Raw genomic sequence first — 7,940 nt, 5'->3', positions numbered from 1 at the left:
GATCTACAAAACATAAATTAAAGGAAATAGTTAGCACAAACAGCTTCAATTGGTAAAATGTTGAAAGAAGTTCTTCATAGAATAGACGCAAATTGTATTTTATTTTATCAGTCGTTGAACAGCCGACCAAAGTTTGTCCTCGAGTAAACTTTTAGTAGAATCCTAAGAGTAGATTTTTCTGCCCGCACGAGTTATAACATTATTTATTGCGATTGGAAAGATTGAACACATATAACATCATTGTAAATAATGGTCAAATTATTAAATGTATAAAATGGATAGTGCTTTTTTGAGTTATTTGTGAAATTTTTTAACCCCAAAGAGTAGCTACTAACAAAAATTATTCAGAGGGCCATGCGTTCTATGATGAATTGGAAATATTTTTTTTTACAAGCATTTTTCCACGTTTCTTAAAATAAGCACTTTTCACTTCGAATCTCAATAAAAAGAACTTTCAGAAATGAAATCGCAATTCCATTCCTCTCATTTAATATTAAAACTTGAATATCATTTTTTTTTCTTAAATTTATTTTTTATTTTAGAAGTTCTTACTAGGCCCACTAAACTTTTTTTCCTCGATTTTTCACCCTCGACCCAAAAAGATTGCCCATCACTGCTTTCAATCATAATTGAAATGTATAGTAAGAACCATCACGGATCATCATGGGTGGCTGGTCCACGAGAATCAAACTTCTCTTGACCATCACAGTATTAAAGTACCCACCATAGTATTTAAGTTAGCCATCATAAGTAGCACTTTCCATCATGAAATGATGGAAGTTTGTTGGCATATCAAAAACCATCAAATGATGTTGGATCATCAGGATTTGCACTGAAACCATCAAGATGCTGTGATGGGACCATCAAGAAGTTTGACTTGGGTATGGCCAAAAAAACGTTTAGCTAAATTTTGACCAAAAACGACAGTTTGCGTTTTGCATCAAATTTTAAAACTGTTGTAGGGAAGTGGTGTTAATCCACACGCCTGTATATAAGCATGTTTTAGTTATCATAGATCAGGAAACTAGAAAATTTAATTTTGCTTCAAAACTTTCGCTCAAATTAAAAAAAAAAATTTATTCCCTCCCAACAAAAAAAATTTTACCCTATTCGCCAAAAAAAAGTAGGGACTAAAGCAAGCTATGTTTATTGACTAAAATATCACAATTTAAGAATTTAACTTAAAAATGTTAGTCCAAAGAAAGTTTTCTTCAGCCTATTAGCAAATTTATATTCTGAATCAAAATTTGGCTAATTTTGATTTAGGAACAACAAATTCGTCTTCGAACTTTGCCCCAATGAAGGAAGCTTCTTCCACATAACGGAAATTCTTGTAGTCTCCTTATCCACCAAAATAAAGTATGGAAAAAGCGAAATTAGCAAATATCTAACCAAAAAAACTTTTAAGTTTTTAAATTTCGCCTTTAAATTAGATCATTGAATTAATTATCGTAATAAATTGTGGGGGGCCCCTATTAGGCCTATAATTATTTTCCCTTGCAGGGTACACTAGTGTCTGGTAATATAGTACGTGATCCAATTTGAATATTATGGGCCAATATTAAGGTGACATATAGGGCCTTGTTGTTACACAGAAAGTTGTGTCAAAAGCAAATTATGGCAAATTGGTAAAAGTTGGTAACCCGAAAAGTTAATTTTTCTTACAAACCTGAGCCCATTGAAGAAACTGTTAACCAACCTACAAAAATCGATAATTGCTGAAATCGAGTTAGCTAATTTTTGATCAAAAAATTCAAGTTTTGTTTACAAAGCTTAACGAAACGAATAACTAGATTAAATTCAAGTACCAAAAGTTTTTGTTAACTCAGTCTTAAATAGTTAGAGCTAAAAAATAATTAACTAGAATAAAAATAAATCTTATAATTTTTATAATTATATTTTATTTAGTTATATTTCTATTATGTGTTATAATTTTTCACTCAATATTCAATACTATTGTATAAAATGGTTTGGCCATCTGAAGTATTCGTTAATCAACTCTCGGTTACCTTAAGGCTGTGGTTATAAACCATTGATATCAAATCTCAATGATAATAAATGTTTCATTCATGGAATTAAGGTTATGAGGATATAACAGGTTAAATTCTCTTCAAACCATTTATTCAAAATATTTGTACAACATAAACAAACGAATAAGCATTATTATCAAACTTAAACATTATGCTGTCGTTATGCGAACAAGCTAACTAGTAAAGAGTATAGTTTTTCTATGCAAAGAACTCCCCTAGCCATTCGTCTGAAGAGGTGGCGGTGACTATGGTTACGAGGTTTAACTATTTCAAGTATGTGGGTCATTATTTAAGATAGGTTTTGACTCGGGTTGATGAGAGAAAGGGAACCAGGGAGAAAAGACGCCCCCCTCTTCGAGGTGCACTATTTCTTGTTTCCATTGGCGAGGGGAGTTCTTTCTATAGTCAAACTATAAGTGCCAGTTCTTCATCTGACGGAGGATGTTTATCACAGGGTTGCCTTTCCCTCAAAACCTTTACTCAAGCCGAGATAGCTCAGGGGATAGAGCGTTCGCCTTCCAATGAGGTGAACCGGGGTTCGATCCCGGCGATGAATGATAGATACGAATTCCTCATCCGGCTTGCACCGACCACAGTGCTGACGTGAAATATCCTCAGGGGTAGACGGATCATGGGCTGGAGACCCCTTGCCGTCATGTGAACCGTGGGAGACTCTCGTGGTCTTCCTCTCCATGTAACACAAATGCGGGTTAGTTCTATTAAATAGTCCTCCACGAAGACAAATTTCTCCCAATATTTGATCCAGGAGTTCCCTTGTCTTCTGGATTGGGTTCAGTGAAAATTACAGGTTAAAACTGGTGAGAGTGACGAGCACTGCAAAGAAATAAGTTAATAAATTAAGAAACAAAATATTTTTTTGTTTAAGATCTTAAAAGCAGATAAAAATGCAACTTTTCAATTATAAATGCTTTTTTTTATTGTGCAGTTCAGACTGCTTTTTTGAGGTATTGTTGTTCTACTATAGCACCTATTTTTGTTATAGGAAAGAGTTAATCCAGCTGTATAACGTAGTGCAACAAAATATAGGTAAGAATATAATTCTCATTTTTTATTTATTTTGACACCTTTACTTGTTTTGACCAAAAATTTAAATTTTTCAATACCTGTTTCATTTTTTTTTTCAAAACTGCAGCACAAATGGATAATTACTATTGCTATTAATATGAATTCTGATTTGCAGTTTTGAAAAAAAAATAAATGAAACAGGCATTAAAAAATTTAAATTAATCCATTTATTATTTTTTAATCCATTTATATATTTAAATCCACTTATTATTTTTTTGTAAACTGCAGCAAAAATGGATAACTACTATTGCTATTAACATGAATTCTGACTTGCAGTTTACAAAAAAATAATAAATGGACCACCATAAATAATTTTTGATCTAATGAGTGGATCTTTACTCTCTTGGTCTCAATCTGAATGATTCGAGGGGGTAACTTCAAACATGCTAATTAATTTGTTCAAACGATATTTTAAGTTACGAGATCAGACACAAAAACGTACTTTCTTTGAACAAACATATCGTCTGATTTGAATAGGAGGTAGCCGCAATCTGAGAAAGAAGGTCCTAGGGCTGAAGAGTGGTCCGGATTTTGAACCCCTCAATGTTAATTTTATTTTTTTGCGCATTTTATCATAACTTGAGAACGTTTTAAGCGAATTGAAAGATTTTTCGAGCAATTATAAACTTCGTTTTTCAAGAAATAATTTCAACCGAAGTAAAACCTTTAGTAAATATTTGTTATATATTTTAATTTTATTCAGTGATAGTAAAAAAATCCAATTCTAAAGTACGCAATTTGAGCAACATTTCAACGAATGCAGCTTGAAATGGAGAAGTATAAATTCTGAGCTAAATCGACTGAATAGATCCTGAGAAAACATTTTTTAAATCTAAGACTTTTTCGAACAATGCGACTTTTTCAAAATTCAATCGCTCAGGAACTATTCGACCGATTTTCTTTTTCACCATTCAAAATTGAATTATTTAAAATGATATAAAAAATGTATGTACCTTACTATTCGAAATTTTTTCATCATATCTATAATTTTCATAATTTAAAGCATTCATTGCAGTGTGAAAAGTAATTTGCTGTTTCTTTAGCTATAAAAATATTTAATTTGTGTCCATTTTGGGCGTAAAAATACTGCTGAGAAACTGGTGAAAATTACTTGGTTAAAACTGGTGAAAAAGACTGGGGAACATTGCTGTTTAAAATGGGTGAGAGTATCGAGCACAGCACACTCTCCCCCCACATGTTTCATTTGCTATACTTTTTTTGGAAAACGCACAGTTCTTCCAAATATTTTTTTGGCTTCCTAAATTACATGAGTACACCGTATTTCACTCATACAGTCTTTATTCCAAACGGTTGTAGGAAATCACTTTCAAGGAAGGAGGGTTTCACACATCTATAGTTCTTTCCCCAGGAGTTGGCACTTCACTCCCCTTCATCACGGGGTAACCGACAATACTATTTCTCTATTTTTGGGAGAAGGGTGTGAACAATTCTGAACAAGGTTGCTATTTGGCGATCGTATGACTGAAATATTTATTTCACAATCGTTAGATGCATTTTTTTAACATTTAATATTTCATAAATTTGATATTTTTCGATTTTGAGTGAATAGTTTGTCCTTTTTGAGATAAATATATTTAATTAGCTAGAGCTTATATTAATTATCTATTAACTTAGAAAGGTATAATAGCAGGTGATAAAGCGAAGTAAGTGACTGAAAAAGAATTCGCTGTTTGCGCATTAAGGGTTGTTTCAATTTCAAGCGCGGAGACGTTTCTCCTCTTACTTCCCGCTCTGAAATGAACTCCGATGAGGTGGAGTCAAGTGCCAACTCCTGATGAACGAAGTAGAGATTGTTGACCTCAAATAATCAACATCAAAAATTTTATCAGTTCGCTGAAGCACTAAATTCAATCTAAAGGAATCTAAAGGTCAATCTAAAGGAACCTGCAAAGGTCCATTCCTGATGACTTTTAAGGCTGGATGTGCTCACTTTTTTAAACTGTCAGGAAGCTGGAGAAGTTCTGATGGTAGAGAAATGTTTCTGTAAATAATAGACAAGTTGGATTTGGGGCGAGTTCATTGGAGTAGAATCGAAAAATTCAACAGGCATGCAAAGTGTTGTTCTGCAGACGAGCTCTGCAGATGGTGACTGTAGAACTGTAGACCAACGGTTTTGTGGCATAACTATAACTACGTTTATTAAGCATCAATTCACTGTATGACGCATTAACTCGATTCAATCTTGAGGTACTTTTGACAGATGAAGGTTGACATTGTCGATTTCTACTTTCCCTACATTTGTGACCTTCAGGCATACTTTGATGTATGGTACACATTAAAAAGTTGACTTTCTATTTGTTACTGAGTCATCGTCCTCCTCACGCTGTTGCTTCTCCGTTTCATTTTTTTTTTGCACAACGTGATGCTGCACACACTAGACTGTTAATAGAAACACAGGAGAGACCACATACACTACCATGAACTTAAAACAACTCTCACCACAAATGCTCAAAATCCGGTAAACTTAACACAGTCTCCCGGTCTTTGGTAAATACGGCAACTAGTAGTATCCATTCATTGAATTCTATCCCTGTTAAAATTTTGGTGGCGGAGTAGGCTGGCATAACGACCACTACAATTGTTATACATCAATTGACTAGTATATAAGACAAGCTAACTCGATTCAATTATGAGGTACCCTTTAATAGATAAAGGTTGGCATTGTCTATTTCTACTCTCCCTACAGTCTGTACTGTAGGTCTTGAGTGCAGCTTTCAAGGGTCAGCGCCATCGTTCTATCATTCCATTATTTTGAGGATGGTAAGGTGAGGATCAAACTCTTTTGATGCCCATGAGATGTTCTAGAGTTTTGAAGGGTCTGCTTTCGAACTGGCGACTCTAGTCGGTCCTTATCACTGAAGGTGATCTAAAGCGGGCAGTCCCACAGAGGACTGATCGTAAAAACACGGTTCCCAGTAGAACAGAGAATTCAATCATCACTGTCTGCGGTCAGTAAGCTGGTGGATGACCACTTTGATCAGCATGCGTAGGTAGGGACTGAGGGTGCACGGTATCGGTCTCGCTAAACTGTTCTACCGGAAAGTGCTCGACTTCACGCACAGGACGTTAGGCTAGCAAAGCGGAAGAACCATCCCCTCTACAGAAGATCAAAATTGTGATGGCATGTCTTCGGATCATCCTCAGGAATGTTTTCCTGACCATCGCCAATAGCCTATTGCGCAGCTCTGGTGTGATATAAATAAAGTACCCACCTACCTTACAAAGCGGGCTATACAGGTTTTAAAGAAAGCCTCCGCTACCCTCTCTGCTGTATTCGGAACAGCTTCCATCCATCTAGTATATCTGTCGATCATTGTTAAGCAATATGAAAATAAATCCGTTAGATGATGGTAATATGTCAATGATATCAAGATGAATATGGTCTAAGTGTTTGGACTTTACTGGAAAAGAAAAAAATAGGGGATTTAGTATGCCTTATGATTTTTGACATAGAATGCAGTGACTAGATCACGTATTGCAATCTCTAATTAAGTTAGGCTAAATAAATCTATTACAAATTAATTTATTAATTGCTTTTGTACCGGAGTGTGATAGGTTATGAATAGTATCAAATATTTGCGTACGTAATTGTTTTGGAATTAAAGGTCAGTAGAATTAAATTGTTTTGGAATTTAATCACAATATTAAAAATGTGTTCGTATCCAGGGCTAAAGAGAATAGAAGAGCTAGTTCACTCCGCTCTTAGAGCTGAAGCTGATTTCCCTCCTCATGACGTCACTGTGTCCACAGATCTCGGAGATCGCAAACAAAGATATTATGATAACTTTACATCTTTCTCTTTGTAAAAATAAGTTAGACTTTTTCTGGTTATTAGCTTTCAGACTTTATGAACGGAAATAATGTGTTAATTACGGAAACATAGTTCAAAAAAACTTTCTTGGCCATTATATTAAAAAAAAAATTCCATTTTAAACTTATAAAACTGTTTTGCTAGTTGGCGAAAATGACACTATAAATACTTTATTTTAAAAAGTTCAGTTTTAACTTTAATTATTAAGGAAAATAAAAGCATATATTGACACTTTTTTTACCTACATATTCTTTTATAACAATAAGTAGAGTTAAATTCAGATTCACTGATTTTAAAATATGCCGTTAATAGCAATTTGTTCATACTTAATCATTAGGACACAGCAACCTTAAACGCTAATTACTGAAACAAAATAATAATTTAGGTTCATAATGACATCAGAAAGTATAAATATTTATTATAAGCTNCAGAATAAACGTATTGCTGTTTTATATTAACTGTGTCATTTCGGAAACCATTCTTTACATAGTTGTTCATTTACTTTAGGGAACACGTGGAAAATTATATTTTTTCCTTTTGTTTTTCTATCAGAATTCCTCTTTCATGTAAGTTCATTTGCAATCGCGCAAACTGGCATTTCGATAATAGTTTTAAATTCTTGTAAATTCACTGCATAAACTGAGGAAAGTCATTATAGATAATAACAAATGTCTTAGAATATCTCGCAAAAAGAAATGTTCCAATATTAATTAGAGCTAGTAAGGCCGAACGCTGCGTTCTTGAAGTAAAAGAGCGAGCTTTGCGCCTAAGTGACGTCACTAGAGAAAATCAAAGATTGGCGCTGCGAGAGTTTCTTCAAAGGAGTGAACCTCTTTAGCCCTGGTTCGTATCAGCCATATTTACATTTTTAAAGACTAAATCTTGGGAAACATTGATTAAATGATTTAATTCTTTATCATTTTCCTGAGTTTCGGCTATTTTGCTATAATCTACAGGATTTGGCATGTTCATAGGAGCTATTTTTGATAACG

At 34.0% G+C, this 7,940-nt stretch overlaps 1 long non-coding RNA gene across 2 annotated transcripts in view; it reads left to right on the top strand.

The window, feature by feature from the left end:
- The first annotated feature begins 3,031 nt into the window (after positions 1-3,031).
- LOC139427283 (uncharacterized) overlaps positions 3,032-7,940 on the top strand; it is a 46,666-nt gene continuing 41,757 nt past the window's right edge. For both annotated transcript variants that reach the window (XR_011638399.1, XR_011638400.1), the window contains exon 1: positions 3,032-3,077. This is a non-coding gene — a long non-coding RNA (uncharacterized lncRNA). The remainder of the gene's footprint in view (positions 3,078-7,940) is intronic.

Source organism: Parasteatoda tepidariorum, chromosome X2 (genome assembly GCF_043381705.1).
Source record: "Parasteatoda tepidariorum isolate YZ-2023 chromosome X2, CAS_Ptep_4.0, whole genome shotgun sequence".
NCBI classification, from domain to species: domain Eukaryota; kingdom Metazoa; phylum Arthropoda; class Arachnida; order Araneae; family Theridiidae; genus Parasteatoda; species Parasteatoda tepidariorum.
The sequence above is the reverse complement of the archived record's forward strand: the minus strand, read 5'-3'. Positions and strand labels throughout refer to the sequence as shown.